At 46.5% G+C, this 16706-nt stretch overlaps 1 long non-coding RNA gene across 2 annotated transcripts; it reads left to right on the top strand.

Annotated features, from left to right (window-relative positions):
- Positions 1–6021: 6021 nt before the first annotated feature.
- Positions 6022–7578, top strand: LOC129388166 (uncharacterized). 2 transcript variants are annotated; one of them, XR_008615197.2, is made up of 4 exons: positions 6022–6124; positions 6222–6254; positions 6368–6566; positions 7226–7578. It is a non-coding gene; the product is annotated as an uncharacterized lncRNA (long non-coding RNA). The 2 variants fall into 2 exon arrangements; XR_011892137.1 differs by having other exon boundaries at positions 6222–6566.
- Positions 7579–16706: the final 9128 nt, after the last annotated feature.

Raw genomic sequence — 16706 nt, 5'->3', positions numbered from 1 at the left:
CTAACTCTCAATCAGACTCTTACACTTTCTTCGCCAAGGTCCTCAAACGTTTGTTGCAAATAGTCTGCAGCTTTGCTGAGTATGCCAATGTCATCTACAAACCGTAAGTTGGTGAGCTATTTACCGTTAGCCCTCACTCCTAACAATTCCCAGTCTAACTGGTTGCACACCTTTAAGTATTCAGTGATAGCATTGTAAATATTTTGCCATTGATCATATCAAGCCTTTTGCAGATATCTGGCTATGCAAAGTCTGCGCGTTAGTGGCATCCGTTCGATATCAACATTAGTGGGAAACTTCATTTTTGACCGCTGTTCGGAGCCAGCGCGCTGCTGCCTAGATGCCCCGATCTAATCATTCCAGCTACCTGATTCAAGCGCAGGTAGCGCGCGTTTCATGTAAAGCCAATATCAACGCCTTAACTGGCAATGTTCATTTATCATATACTGTAAGCTTGTTCACTTACTCCCTTATAATTAGGGTGTATATTAGAAAGACTGGGGTGTTCCAAGGGTGCTTTCTTGTTGAACACCCTTTTCCATTAAAAAAGGGTGTTTCAAGGGTGTTTACAAGGGTGAAAAGATGAATACACCCGTATTACACCCATAAGGGTGTGAAAATTTTTAGAGTGCGCCGGCCACGTTTGGCACCCAACGTATTGTTGGTTGATTTGCCGGGTCTTCATGGTCTCTCTCGGCAGCAAGAAGAGCTTCCCTAACAAAAGGGTGCTTTGCGGTACGTGGGCCCCAGGATTCGTCATAGTCTACTGACACTCGTGGCGACTACAGGAGAAAGGCAGCTGTGGAATTTAGAGGCGTAAGACAATGGGCAACCGGCGGCCGCGCTGCGGGGGTTAGCTCGGGGAACCGACGCGCCTTTCAAGACTCAAGATAATGGACAACCGGCGGGTGTACTGCGTTGACGTCTGACGCTGCGAATCGGCGGTGAACAGACGTTTTTCCCTCACGTAGGGATCTAGGGAGCACGGAGTGCTTATAAGCGGCGGTTTTTCGCTGCTAGGGTGTGCTCGTCTGTGCTCGTCATCGTGCTCGTGGTGTGCTCGTCAATGTGTCATCGTGCTCGTAAGCTGTGTGCTGTATGCTCGTCTTGCGTGCTCCATTTGGGAGCCACGCTTGACTGTCGAATGTACCTCTTGTTTAAAATGTAAATACTGTAAATAACCCCTGTACGCCTAGTTCCTCCTGTTACGTTTCGCCTCCGACGCGCGGTATAGCCGGCGCGGATGCAACGGACGCCGGGGCTTCGTTCAAAGCGGCGGACATTTTGGCCCGTTCAGCGCTGCCGCAACGCTTCCTCCCAAGCGCGTCCAGGCATGTTTCAATGCCACGTGTCTTCGTGTTTGTTTGTGTGTGTGTGTGTGTGTGTGTGTACATGTTGGTGCCCACGCTTGTCAAAGCGCGGCAGCCGGGGAGAGGAGCTCCCCAACGGTGAAGCGAGGAGGTCTGACCGGCGCCGGCCCGGCGGATGCGTCACTTCTCGTCTCAACGTGTCCGTGCGGCGCCGTCACGTGCTCCTCATCCCGAGCCGTTCCTTCTTGCCCTCAACTCCGAGAGTATAAGAGCAGCAGCCCACGGACGCCGAGGGAGGCTCCGATTTCTTCCGTCGAGTAACGTGCCCTCCCGTCTCTCCACTTCGGTCGACCTGACCGGCCGCTCTTTTGCGATGCTATAATAAACAAGTTGTTCTGTTAGCAATCGACTCATCCTTTGCCAGGACCTTCGGATGCTTCCAGTTGTGCCCCAGGCCGCGAGGCCAACGCTACCCTTGGGGCTTGCGACCCAGATGCAACACTCCCAAGTTCCTCTCTACGACCTTCAACTCCTACAAATTGTGGCAGCGGCGAGAGCGTCCGACAACTCTGATACCCGCTAGACACACCCTTGGCCACAATTGATTCCAAGCTCCTACACATGTGGGAAGCGAAGCAAGCTTTACTTAGGAAATGGCTAACAGCAAGTTACAATCACAAACTCTGAATCAGAATCGCCAAATTAGACTCTCAGATCCAACAATACGCTATCAAATTGGCGCACAGCAATGGACTCAGGTTTGCGAAGGAGCACATGGTAATCTTAGCACTAAAAAGACCTGGCAACTGCTCCGGCACCTGCTCGACCCCACCCCGTCTAGGACGCACAATAAACACCAGATGAATAAACTGCTGCAAAAACATGCAGCCGACCTGCTGACCATGTTCAGCACCCTGGCCTCCAAACATATGCCCCTTCCTACGCACATACCATAGGCCGACTATGCTGGTGAACTCAATGAGGAGCTTTGCAGTCCCATTACAGGCGTTCACGGCCGTATGAAAAAATTATGCAGGATGATACCCTTCTCAGTGCTTGTCAGATTGGATTTCGCCCCGGCCACTCCATATGGTGGAAGGTAGTACAAGCCTACGCTCCAACATCCAGTCACGATGATGATAAAGTAAATTAGTTTTATGAAGATGTTGAATTAGCGATGAGAAAAGTGCAAACTCAGTATACTGTAGTAATGGGCGACTTCAATGCAAAAGTGGGGAAAGAGCAGGCTGGTCAACAAACAATTGGCAACTACGGCGTCGATTCTAGGAACGCTGGAGGAGAGTAGAGAGCCGCATGCATTAAACTTGCTCGCCGCAAACGAGAGTACGCAGCTTTGGTGACGCTAGGTGTAGCAAAAGCGTACGACTCTGTAGAATATCGTATTCCATTCGATAAGCTTCAGTCTACGAATTTCCCGAAGTATATAACCACTTGGATCTATGAATTTATAAGGGATACAGAGTTTTATTGTTACCAACACGGTATTTCGACGTCTAAACACAAGCAGACTCGAGGTGTACCACAGGATGCCGTTATTTCCCCTATATTCTTTAACATTTTGCTAAGTACTATTCCTTTGCCTCCGGAAGTACATGTTTATGTTTATGCGGACGATATCGCATTTTTACATCCGCAAATAATATACATTCACTACACCAGTCGTTGCATAATTACTTAGGAATGCTGGAGACATGGCTAGAGGGGTTATATGTCGTTAAATAGTGCGATATTCGTGTTCCCGTTAACTGCACATGTGCATATATCTTTACAATACCGACAGGAAATCATTCCTCAAGTTGACGCATGTCAAGTACCTTGGTGTTATTTACGAGGGCAAGCTCACCTGGCGCAGTCACACTGAACATCTTAAAACAAAGGCAGAACGTGCCGTAGCTATGCTCCGCCGGTTCAGCCACCATCGTTCTGGCCTACGCAGGGATACCTTACTAATGATATATAAGATGTATGTTCAGCAGGCACGTACCCAAGGGGGGGCCTGGGCCCCCCCCCCCCCCGAAATTAAGCCGCATACCCCCCCCCCCCCCTCCCCGCCCACGCCACCACTTCTCACACACATTCCTAAAGCGCCGCCAAATCAATGTTGAAACTCGACAGCTATTCAGCGGTCAACATTTTGCTGCCTTTTTCACTCCTTTTGGATGGCGGTAGTTATCGGCATCTCCTGTGGTGTGAAGGCCAGTTTTCTCATGGATTCGGTGCCGACGCGAATAACTCGAGATGCATTCAGTTTTCACCGTGTTTTCCACGGTCACGCGCATCGCTGTTGCTTTGTTCGTTCAACCTTATTTGTTTAGACTGATCCAGGGACCAGGAAAGGGATTCGGTTCGTAGTCAGCTGGTGTGTATGCACGTGGAACGAGTTGCGGCCGGATAAAACGCCAATTTGATTTAACTTTTCCTTTGGCTTCATTACTTCCTCGAGTGCCGGCTCGCCGCGACGCTGACAGATCATCGGAACCATATACCCGCGATGTTGGTTAGATAAGGTGGAAAATAAAAAAATGCGAGACAGCGTCCATCATCAAACCCTGCAATAACCGTTAAACCCACAAGCAACATGAATGTCATCCCGTTACCTCGTCTGGTTTTTGCCTAATTGTAGAGCAGTATTCGTGCAAAATTGCCAACTGGAAACAAGAGTCGCAAGCAGTTGAGAAATTAAGCGATCTACTAAGCAATACATTGTCGGCAACCGAGGCAACAGCCAAACAGGAAGAAAAAGCGAAAATTAACAAATTAACCGTTGTTTATGAAAATATTTGTAGATCAATATCTTTTTATTTAAAAAGGAAGTAGAAAAAACGCCGCCAGAAGTGGAGAACAATTCCGTGTTTTTTGAATGACGCTTCTACAGTTATCAGTCGAGCCGCCTGACGTAGCCACTTCTCTGCTGTGCTTATGTAAGTGTCTTTCTAAGCTTCCGGTGGTGGGCGTAGTACGTCTAGAATCGCAGCATCCTGCACTCTACGCGGTTGTACGGGAGTGGCAGCCACGCATCGTAACTTAACTTCCCAAATAACAATACGAGTTGGTTGCGGCACTTGGTAGAGTATAAGAGAGGGATCCAAAAGAACTGTGATGGTTCTGCAAGTATATATTTCTCTATAATTCTTCCAGACCTAATTAAAAAAACGCTACTATAGTCGGATACAAATTAAGTTTGCAGTGAAGCCCCGCCCACGCCCTCATAACCGCCAGCCACTGTTCCTCCGGGAGGCTGCAAATAATTTGTACTTCAAACTTTTCCTGTTACCCAAATAAGCTGGTAACCACAAAAATAAAATTGTTAGCGCGTAATTTTATACCTTTTTCCTCCCCTATTATGGTACAATGTCCAAAGCCTAATTCTTTATTGAACTGAAATAACATGCTTGCTTTGCTGCAACTATTTATTGTCAAGTTTTATTCAGTTGGCAGTGAAGTTTCATGATTAAAACGAGGCTCAGCAGTGAAATGAACGGCACCGCAGACTTTTGAAGAGTGAAATGTCCAGACTCCATACACTTTGTCCATGTCTGTTGCACACCTCATTGCTTCCGTCGATGAAAAGACTCTTCAAGAACAGCAGACGCTCCGGAGGTATCAAGTACGACGCCATTTTGAAAAGGCCGCATGACAATGATTTTGTTTGCTTCTGTGATTGGCTAGCGAAGTAACACAACTCCGCGCGGTTTGTGTCTTACTATCAATGGTCTATTCAATGGTCTTACTCCCTTCTCCTTCCTGACTTCCCACCCATATTTCAGGCAGACTTATTAGTGATTATATTAGCATTACGAAAACTCCCCCAAAATGACACATTGGCTGTTATTGTGACCGACTCACTATGTATGCACATCACTTACTGCATCTTTAAATTCAAGAATTCAACGAACGTTTTGTTCGATGGTACCCGTAATTACGGAATGTATGTTTGCTTTGGGTACCGGGACATCGTGGGCTGCACTTGAATGAAATGGCTGATTCACTCGCACGAGCGTCCCTCAGTGGCCCTATCTATTTTGCCGGCATCAGCTTATGTCACCGTGGCTAGGTACAGAAATTTCCCTATATCGCAAAACTCTGAATATCCATGCTAACACCGTCTTCTGAATTTCACCATCTTGGCTTCCCATGGAATAATAATTGGTGTCCTTCAAAGCAATCGGAAGTTTCTTTTACAAAATTGAGATGTTGTATACCGCCTCTAAATTTTTACTTACACAGGTCTAGTCTCGCTATGTCCCCTCTATGTTCTTCTTGCAGTGCACCTGAATCTATCGAACATGACTTTCCCTCGTGCCGCCGCTTTCTAAAACAAAGAAAACTCTTAGAAAACTCATTTAGCAAACTTGGGCTATCGCTAACATCGCCAACCATTTTTTCTTTTGGGGCGACTTCACTGGGTTCCAGCCACAGGGATATATATGCTTTTCTTGTAGTTTACAATTTTAATAGAGAGACAAAAAGAGTACCTTGCTGAATTTCTAAAATTATCGAGTATTTCTATTATTTCATTTCTTTATGTTAACTTATTTAATCAAAATTCTTAACAATATTTTCATTACACTTCTAAATTACAGTTCTTTAGTCCCACACTACTATTCAAATCTAGTTTTGCTTTAATTCTAAAAATACGGAAAACCGCCTGCATCTTGGCCAATCCCCATAGTGGGTATGCACCAATTGCTGGAGTGGAGAGAGCGCGCTCCGACTGAAGCCTCCGTCCGCCATCTTACCAGAGGCAGAAAGCGCGCTCGGCGCCGGCGGCACCGGCTCTCGCTGCTGTTTTCGTGAGTTGGTATGCAGTGCAATTTGATGTGAGGGGCATGTAAACACCATCGATTTGATTATGGTTGCCTCTTGCGTAGCCTACGGATGTGCGAACAGGCTGAAGAAGCGTTGTGGCCTCACGTTTCACCTGTAAGTACACGAGAACACGTTCATTGAGCCACTACGCTCGCGTTGCCGATGGATGTCAACTGATAAGTTGTGTGTGTGTGCGCAACGACTAATAGTCCTGGAATTGCCGACAGGTTTCCAAAAGATCCGGAGCTGCGGAGCCTGTGGGAGCGGGCTGTTCGCCGTGAAAGGTGGCATGCGAAAGATGGAGATCGCCTTTGCTGTGTGCATTTTGAGCCGGAGTGCTTCGACCGCACCGGACAGACAACACGACTGCGTGCGGGTAGTGTTCCTTCTGTGTTCCCTGCGTTTCCGGAGCATCTACAGAAGCCCGTGAGTATGTTAGAACGTCGCGCGATGTATTTGTGGCGGTCTCGTTTTCGTTGAGAAGAAGTGACCGTGATAAGTCGGATAAAAATCAACACTGTGTGCCCTGCCAGCTGCAAAAGCGAGAAATGCGACTGAGTTTCTCGAGCTCATTAGACCGCAGATGTCGTTTTCAACTAATGTCATTAAATTTACCATTGTCACAGCTAATATTACCTTTGAATGACATTCTATGAAAATTACACCAAATTTGCCGTCTGGCAGGGTCGCCTCAGCTAAGCTGTAACCATGACATTGGATAGAGACCGCTATTGCGCCTAGATTTTGCACAGCTTCAATTTTTTTTTTTTCATTTTCATAGGATAAAAAGTACGAAAACTGCTACTCATAACCGTAGGCTGCAGATGCGGCTCCAGTCTGCAAATCTGTTCAGTAAGCGCGCGTCGGTGGTGACGTAAAGAGATCTAATTAATATGCAAGCTCAGATGCTAAACAATATAAACAGGCTAATGATTTGAAAAGATGCTTAAGCAAAATTTGAAAATAACATACATCCACCTTTATGAAGCAGTAAGTTTAGGTAGCAAACGAGGCATAGCTTTACAACTGCTCTTATTTTTCTCTGACTTGAGACTCATCAGATGTACATATGGCGTCTATTTCAGGTGAAAAGGAAGCGTCCAGGCCGCAAGCATGAAGACTGGTTCCAGAAACTGGAGGACCACATCCTTGATCTTGATCCACTTGATAACCATATTTATATTTTGTGCAAGAAAATCGCTGAAGAATATATAAAAGTGAGAATACACCACATGACGAAAGAACGAAACTGTGAACTGATCAAAAACAAAGTGAGACCACTTTTGTCGAGGGTGATTATTTTCAATCACCAGTAGGGTGTTTGTCATGGTGTTCTTGACTGTATCTGAGACTTTCTCCTTAATATCTGCTCATTTGAACTTCCTTCTGCGTATCAGTTGGCTGCTGGTTGATGGTAAATAAACGACTACAACTAGAACCACAGATTTGCATTCCTTTCTAAATGGGAGCAGCTGCATCAGCAAAGCGAAAAAGCGCGAGCGCAGCTGCATTACGCTTTTCTCCTTAATATTTGTACAGTTACACTGCATTTTACATGCCAGTTTTCTGCTAGCTGATGGAAAATAAATGGATATAACTAGAACCACTCGTTTTTGTTGCTCTGTAAATGCGAGCAACGTCATCCGCAGCGCGGAAAGCACGAGCGCGGCAGTGCTAAGCTTTTCTGCTTAATATTTGAACTGGCAAACTGCCTTGTACATGCCAGTCTCCCTCTGGTTGAAGAAAAATAGACGTTTAATACTAGAACCGCTCGTTAGCGCGTTGCTTTGTAAACGCGAAAAAGCGCGGCTGCGCTATGCTTTTCTCCTTAATATTTCAGCAGTTAAATAGCCTTCTTCACGCCAGTTGGCTGCTACAGTTGATGGGAGATAACCGTTTACAACCAGAAGCACTTGTTTTCATTGGTTTCTGAATGCTAGCGCCTTCATGAGCAGCGCGAAAAAGTAGAAGCGCGGACAGACGCGGTTGCGCCGTTGCCTTTTGCCTCTGGTAAGATGGCCGCCGGCCGTTCGGCGCGGCTTCACCCTTGCCCATACGCGCGTATAGGCGGCTTCCACTCCAGCAAGTTTTATATATCCTCCTTGGTATGCACCAGTGTATGGGAGACAAGACAAGACAAAAAATGAGAAACGCAATCTGGGGCGGAATCTTAATTGCGTGCGTCTATTTGTCGTACAAAAATCCCTCACGTGACCTGATCCTAGGTGCCTAGGGACAGCATCATTTAGGGATTTTTGAGAAGGCGCGATGCTGGCGCCGAGCGACGCCGTGGCGTGTTCGTCCTCGGCGTGATCGTTCTCTGGGCCGCGCGTTGTTCAACATTGCTCATGTAATCGTGCGTGCGTTGCTTGTGTGTTGGTTGTAGGTTCTGTGTTACTTGGCGGAAAGCCGTGAGTAGTGGCGGTGCGGCAATGCGGCTTTGGCCTCGATGAGGTCTGGCACTACAGAATCTGCGTTGTGTGACCCGTGCTTTCTTGAGAACCCGGCGGTGGTGACAATTGAAATATCGAAGTGGTCTAGCGCCTCGGCAGCGAAGTTCTGCGAACCGCGATGTGGCGTCGCCGTGTCCGACTTTGCTTAACGGACATCGAGGGATGTGCTGCTCGCTGCAAGTCATGTAAATGCAACTGCGTCGACCGCCCATTGTTCAGCGCTGAATGTGTGTTTGGTGTGCTGTGCTTGAAACGATTGATGCAGCCGTGCAGCGGGGGTGGCGGAGGAGCAGAGTGGCTTAGGGTTTGCGCGTTCACATACATGTGCTCCCGTCTTGGTCTCATTAACGGCTGTCGCGGGATTGTGGTGTGCTAGCTCCTTGCCTAGTATGAAGTTTACGACGCTAACACACAGCATGTTCACGTTTTTCCGCGCTATGTCATTTGCATGACGGCCGAGTTGAAAACGAGACATATAGTGGTCTGTGCGTTTGTGTGTTGTAAATTACTTTCTATTGTAGAAGTTCTGGGAGTCTTATTACGCAAGGAGTGCGAACGTAAACATAAACACATATGTGTGTCTGAAATTTTGAATTACCCATAATACCCTTTACAACTGATAAGTGGGCTACACGGCCTGTGTGAATTAGCTACCGTATATTGCGACGCTCTTCCGTGTGGTAGACTGATGCATGGTGCGCGTTTACTTCTTGCTGTTGTAAAAACCACTTGTTTATTCACTCAATAGAAATGTACGGCTTCTTCGCCGCAGTACATTTTAGTTACGCGGTGAAGCATACTAAAAGTGGGAGGGGGCCGCTATCAGCCAGCATAGTATGTCCACTTAGGTGACCTGAGAGGCGGTGGCTGCGCAAGTGTATAATTGAAGAAGTCTTATTATGTCCAGTGACAGTGGCCCCTTTTCACTTTTAGTATGCTTCACTGCAGTACATTGCTTAGGCTTCACCGCGAAATAATAGTGTATTGCGAGAAAGATAATCGTAAAAAGCCTAATTATGCAACGTTTCTTTTGTAGCTTGCTACACCGCAATACAGGGGTGTAAATAAGCATCGTGCAGTAAAGCATACTAAGAATGGAAAGGGCACATAGGTTTACACTGTGCTCATTACTTTCAATTGTGACATAATTTGCAAGTGCATCTGTACTCGTGGTAAGCTTCATTGACAATTCTTTGTACATTACAAATTAATATTGCAATGAAGCTTACTAAAGCACATTCGCCATTATGGCACGTGTTATTCACCTTCAATGCAGGAGCACAATGCGGATTCTTGCCCCTGGACTGCACATGCTCTTTGAGAATTGATTCATTGTTCATATGCGCACTGGTACTTTACTCTAAACTGGAGGGCTCAAGTTGATATGAAAGCACAACTTTTATTAAGGGGACAAGATGTTGCCAAGATGGTTGCAGCACAGCTTTTTTTCTTTCTTCCAGGCACCTTTTCTACTTGAAGCTTCCATTGCAGTGTTTTGAACATCATTGAACCAGCACATAGTGTATATAAATATTGGACACTGATTGGGAACATCACCTAAGTTCATGCCTATATATAGTAAAAAGATGTAGCACGACCAGACAAAATAAAAGAAGGGGGTGGGCTGTAGCAATACTAAGTGTTAAATGGTGCTTTATCCTTTCCCTTGAGTTTTCTGTTTTTGTGCTTTTTATGAATCCTCCGCAGTAACCATGCGAGTGCTGAGCTTGAGCTTGTTGGTTTCAAGTCTCATGGTTGTTACTAACAGAACAGTGTGATAAACGAACAAGGGCTTGGAGGCATCCATTCACCTTGCTTGCCTCATGGTGCTGCTTCATAAGCACCGTGAGCATCCAGGCCAACTAGGAAGGGAGGTTTGTTGCAATTGCTTCTGAACTTTATTGCCACCAAACCAACAGTGCTCTCAATGACAGCTTTTGGACAGTAGAATGCTTGCACCCAGCAAAGTCTTAAGAAGGAAGCATTCAGGATGTGCAAAATAGGCTTTTGAAGCTGGCAGCATTACTGAAGGGGCTTTGCCCATCTGCCCTCTTTATGGATACACAAAGATGATTTCCTCTTTAAGAGGGATTGTTTCAGAGGTCATTACATGGCAACAGTGTTGGGTGTTTAGTAGCTTGTCTTTGCCCACTGTTAATAACCTGTTCCTTCTCCAGTGCCCCTGTGAAGTGCCTACTTTTTGGACACAATGTGCTCTCCATGCATTCATGCATTTTTAGCTTGTAAAGACGTCTATTACCCCTTGCCTCAAGCTGGTCTTTGCTGATGTCACCCAAGAAGGCATTGGGGAGTATGGCAATGTACGCTTACAAAACACAGTCGATACCAGTGAAACTAAATTAATGGAGCTGCTGTTCTTTTTTTGTCCACTCCATCCTTGTTAGTTACAATGAGCAATGTCCGAACAGAAGGCATATGTAGTTGGTCGTGCATAGCCTGTGCACTAAGACTTGTTGGCATGTTATGACCTTAGCACAGTGTTTATATGTAAAAACCTTCTGATGTGTTGATGACTTCCTTCTCTTTATTATACTTTGCCTGGTGGAGCCAGCAAGTGGGTCAACCAGATGTTCAACAGGCTTCCCACTAGTTTTCCCAGAGTCTCCTTACCAGGGTGCTGCTCATAGATATCTGTTTTCTTGACCTTGCACTGCACTTCAACCATGGCCACACTTGCTAAACCTATAGCATGCGATACATCATGTTGCTCCAAACTCGCAACATGTTCTACAAGGCCTTGAGGAACACCCTCATTTATTTACGCCCTCATCATACTGTATGAAGCTTCGCATGATAAGTGCGACAATTAACATCTGCTGGTTTTTCAGCGTTATTCCTGTCCAGCTTGCTGAAAGCTATCCTGAGTGTTTCAAAAAGCAAACGACCGCTGCTAGACAAGAAGTGCTTAAAACAAGGGTCGCTATAACCACATATGTCACACGAAATGAAGGCCACTGAGTATACAGGCGGTTTACTTCATATCCGACAAGCTTGGTTCTCCCTTTGCTAGTGAGTGAACTCAACTTGCCCCGAATACATGGCCTGTGACAAACTATGTGCCAGATGCTGTGTCCCCTGCAAAGCTGAAGATGTGTATGAGATCCCGACACCCTGCAGCGGCTTCTACACTGGGCAAACAGGCTACTATAAAAACGACTGCCTTTACTAATATGCTAGTAACATGAAAATGGGCAGAAATTTGGCTATTCATTGGACCCAACTGCAGGTGCAAGCCACCCTTCCACCGGATGTGTATTGTTCACAGAAACTGGAGCTATAGAAATGCAGATAAAAACAATGATGGTTGAAAGTAGTAGAGCTGCACTATATTCTGCACAAGCAGTGCTATCTGCAGCGCTGGTACCTTATAGCCACAATTCATGGCTGGACCACCATGCAAAGGCACTATTCTTGAATTATTAACTTCTATTATATTTATGGTGGCCATATATTGCAATTATATATCATCCACATTGTGTGCAATATGGTTAAATGTCAATTATGATAGCCATTCCTAATCTGAAATGCAACAAAAGAGCAAATATAGGCAACAAATTGCAATTCAGAGACAAAAGGCAACCAGTGCACAGGATAAGTGACAGACTTCCTTTTATTGAAAAAGAAACGTGGCATGTGTCATGCCACCACCAGTGGGTAGCAATCTTTCAAGCTTGGGTGACAGAGGCAAAACTTAGCAAAATGCTACAATCACGCTGTAAAACGGCCTTGGACACAAAAAACCGATATCATATTGTACAGAATGAAAGGGCAAGACTTCATTTAAGAACAGTCTATGGCACCACATACTTGAAATGGTGTAAAAAATGTTGACATGCCCTACCCATAAAGAAAAAGCAACAAACACAGAAAACATGCCTTAAAATGCAATGTGCAGAGTCTGAAACCAAGAAAAAACAACCCGAAAAAGGTTTCGCTAAGTCTTTCAATGATTAAAATTGTCAAACTGTATCATCACTTCTTAGTGAACCTGCACAGCTGAAAAGGAAGGAAGGAAAGCTCAATAGCAGGGCTGCAGAAAATGTCGCCGAATAAATATACTTTGCTTACCAACGATACCTGTGGTTTAGTTGTGGTCTGTATATAAACTAATTGTGTATAAACTTTTCTTGTTTAGAATGGCTGAGCGGATAGGGAAAAAATGACCATAAGAGCACCAGGTGTATGCATAGTCTACGCACAAAAAGCCACTGCTTTCTTACTTCTTTTTTCTCTGTATGACTATTCATCGGAGTATTTAGGTGCCTTATTAGCACTGCTAACATCCCACTGCAAAACACAAAATTGGGCAAGTTGTGGCATAAAGAAAATTGCAGTTTCACTCATAATGTGAAACAATGATGCAGTAGCTGGTGAAATATGCACAGGAAGCTTAGTTCATGCAGTGTTTGCTGAAGTGTTGTGAACACTTGCCAATGCAAGTCGGTAATCTCCTTAAAAAAGTAAAATAAGTAAGAGTCCTATTTATTTGTGGGAGTTGTGCCTCAGTGTTGAAGTGGAAAGACTCGGCTTTTCTTCCTCCTCTTTCATATCCGGACTTAGCCACTGATCTACACCAAAACAACCCTTTAGCTTCTTACTGCTGAATTCGTTTTGGTTTTCTCAAATCTATATTTGGGCTACGCATTGCTATGTCTCGCGCTTTGCTTGAGGAAAACAAGACACCAACAGCTCCATCCAGTAAATCTGAGAAGCCAAGCACTAGAAGAAGATTAATGAAGCAGATGCACCCAATCATTGTCATCACATGCAAGAAGAAAACTTAACATAGGACTGCCTTCACAAGTGGGAAGGTGATGTGCAAGAACTTGAAGGTGTGGATGCCAGCTCTATATACAGTATGCAGACATTGAGCAGGTGTTAGCCAATCTAGGCACCTGTTGGCTAGATCACGCTCTCCAGGATCAGTATTCACCACGACTGTACCTTCAGCAGAGTGGCTGAAATGTAGAATTGTGGACTGCCACTCTTTTGATCGTATGTTTAAATCCTCGCAGCACAATGAGAACTTTATTTGCAATACTCTAGCAAGAAATTCGGGAATTCCAGTGACAACACCAGTAGACATCAGAACAACCAGGGGAGTTAGCCCATAGCAGCTATTGCTGTAAAAAATAAGACTGGCATAAGCACAAGAATTGAGATGGGCATACTACATGCCTTTGTTCTGGTAGTGGTCCACTACTTTGGTGCTACAGTTAATGATCTCCACTGTCACTGGACATAATAAGAGTTCTTAAATTATACACTCGCGCACCCGCCGCCTCTCAGGTCACCTAAGTGGACATACTATGCTGGCTGATAACGGCCCCCTCCCACTTCTAGTATGCTTCACCGCGTAACTAAGCTGTACTGCGGCGAAGAAGCCGTACATTTGTATTGAGTGAATAAACAAATGGTTTTTACAACAGTACAGAAATAAACGCGCACCATGCATCAGTCTACCACACGAAAGAGCGTCGCAACATACGGTAGCTGATTCACACAGGCCGTGTAGCCCACTTATCAGTCGTAAAGGGTATTATGGGTAATTCAAAATTTCAGACACACATATGTGTTTATGTTTACGTTCGCACTCCTTGCGTAATAAGACTCTCAGAACTTCCACAATAGAAAGTAATTTACAACACACAAACGCAAAGACCACTATATGTCTCGTTTTCAACTCGGCCGTCATGCAAATGACATATTGCGCGGAAAAACGTGAACATGCTGTGTGTTAGCGTCGTAAACTTCATACTAGGCAAGGAGCTAGCACGCCACAATCCCGCGTCAGCCGCTAATGAGACCAAGACGGGAGCACATGTCTGTGAACGCGCAAACCCTAAGCCATCTGCTCCTCCGCCACCCCCGCTGCACGGCTGCACCACTCGTTTCAAGCACAGCACACCAAACACACATTCAGCGCTGAACAGTGGGCGGTCGACGCAGTTGCATTTACATGACTTGCAGCGAGCAGCACATCCCTCGATGTCCGTTAAGCAAAGTCGGACACGGCGACGCCACATCGCGGTTCGCAGAACTTCGCTGCCGAGGCGCTAGGCCACTTCGATATTTCAATTGTCACCACCGCCGGGTTCTCAAGAAAGCACGGGTCACACAACGCAGATTATGTAGTGCCAGAGCTCATCGAGGCCAAAGCCGCATTGCCGCACCGCCACTACTCACGGCTTTCCGCCAAGTAACACAGAACCTACAACCAACACACAAGCAACACACGCACGATTACATGAGCAATGTTGAACAACGCGCGGTCCAGAGAACGATCACGCCGAGGACGAACACGCCACGGCGTCGCTCGCCGCCAGTATCGCGCCTTCTCAAAAATCCCTAAACGATGCTGTCCCTAGGCACCTAGGATCAGGTCACGTGAGGGATTTTTGTACGACAATTAGACGCACGCGGAATCTTATAACGGTTCGGAAGGGAACGGCCTCATCTGATTGGTCAAAATTTTGCTTGCGTCAGAGGCCGTCAGAGACAGCGGGGCGGCACCGCAAATTACGATCACATCACGCATCTGTAGATCATTTCCAAAGCGAACCCGTATTTGGCGTGGAACCGGCGAAGGGGTAGTCCGCTTTGGGTTCCGTTGCTGTGGCTTGGCTGTTGGCTTGCGACCCTGGCCGCGTGCGCCGGTCGCGCAACCCCAGAGACACGCGGGCGTGCGTCGGTTGCTTCGGAGGCTATTACTTGCCTTTGTCGTCTGCTTGGCGTTGCTCTTTTGGTGTCGACCACGGCTGGAAGGGCGATACGCGTTCGAAGAAATGACGGATAATGAGTTGCACCGCCCCTGTCGGCTTTCTGAGTAGACCTTTTGCCGGCTACGCTATCAATTGGAGGTGACCCGGGTGCAAGCGTACCAGTGGTCATTCCACGCAGAGGAAGGAACTGCACGCTGTGGTTCATTGCCACCCGCCTGGAGCTCTCAGAGGTCGGTCGGAAGCGAAGCATTCATCGGAATGGCCTAGATCTCTGCTGCTGATACTGTCCACGAAGTTGCTCTCGCAATTACTGTGTTGGCCGGTAGAAGGGCTGGGTCAGCTTTCCCGTGACCTCCGCGTCAAAGCCAATGCCAAGAAGATATTTGCATGGTGAGATCGAATTCCCAGTGCTATCGCCAGCGTGAATAGCTCGCAGATCGCCGTTCAGCAATCAGAAGGGTTAAACCTAGGCTGGTCCAGCGCTTCCTTCGTTAGGCTGATAAAACTATAAAAAAAAAATAAATTATGGGGTTTTACGTGCCAAAACCACTTTCTGATTATGAGGCACGCCGTAGTGGAGGACTCCGGAAATTTCGACCACCTGGGGTTCTTAAACGTGCACCTAAATCTAAGTACACGGGCGTTTTCGCATTTCGCCCCCATCGAAATGCGGCCGCCGTGGCCGGGATTCGATCCCGCGACCTCATGCTCAGCAGCCCAACACCATAGGAAAAACTATACAGTCAGGACGGGAAGACATTGTAGAGATCTCTTATTTGGCTGCCCTTTTTTCTCTAGTTCGGGAGTGCCGCACTTTGTTCCTCAATTTCATGGCACAGCGCGCACCGTCTACACCACACTCTTCGATTTTACTTCGAGCAGGCAATGCAGGGCCTGTATATTGTAATGTTCGATTTCAAGTTCGATTGCTTCTATCACGCGACGCGCCGTGCATGGGGCATATCGCAGGCGTAGCGGCAGCGCGGCGGCGAGCGAGTCATGACCGAGCTATAATTTTCAAGGTAGCGACATCTGCCGCGCGCGCCACCTAGGAAGTTCCTGTAGCAGACGGCGCCCACGCTAAACCGCGGCGCCGCGGCATTCGGGAGGTGAAAAAATATCTGCATACGCGCGGAAATAAAACCTACTGGTGCCTGACTGTGGCGAAAAACGAAAGAAGCACCCGAACTGCTAAATTTAATCCTTTAATTTCAGATGAGCGCTCCAAGAAAATAGCTCAAGAGAGCGTAATGAGGGCTGGATCGCCTCGATTCCGCGTGTTTACATTTCGTTCGTTTGCGCTCAATCACCGCGCGAGCCTTGGTGATTGCTTGCGCTTAATCCCGTATGCTCTGTGAAATCTTTTGCAT

Source organism: Dermacentor andersoni, chromosome 1 (assembly GCF_023375885.2).
Source record: "Dermacentor andersoni chromosome 1, qqDerAnde1_hic_scaffold, whole genome shotgun sequence".
Classification (NCBI taxonomy): domain Eukaryota; kingdom Metazoa; phylum Arthropoda; class Arachnida; order Ixodida; family Ixodidae; genus Dermacentor; species Dermacentor andersoni.
This window is presented reverse-complemented; position numbering and strand designations above follow the sequence as displayed.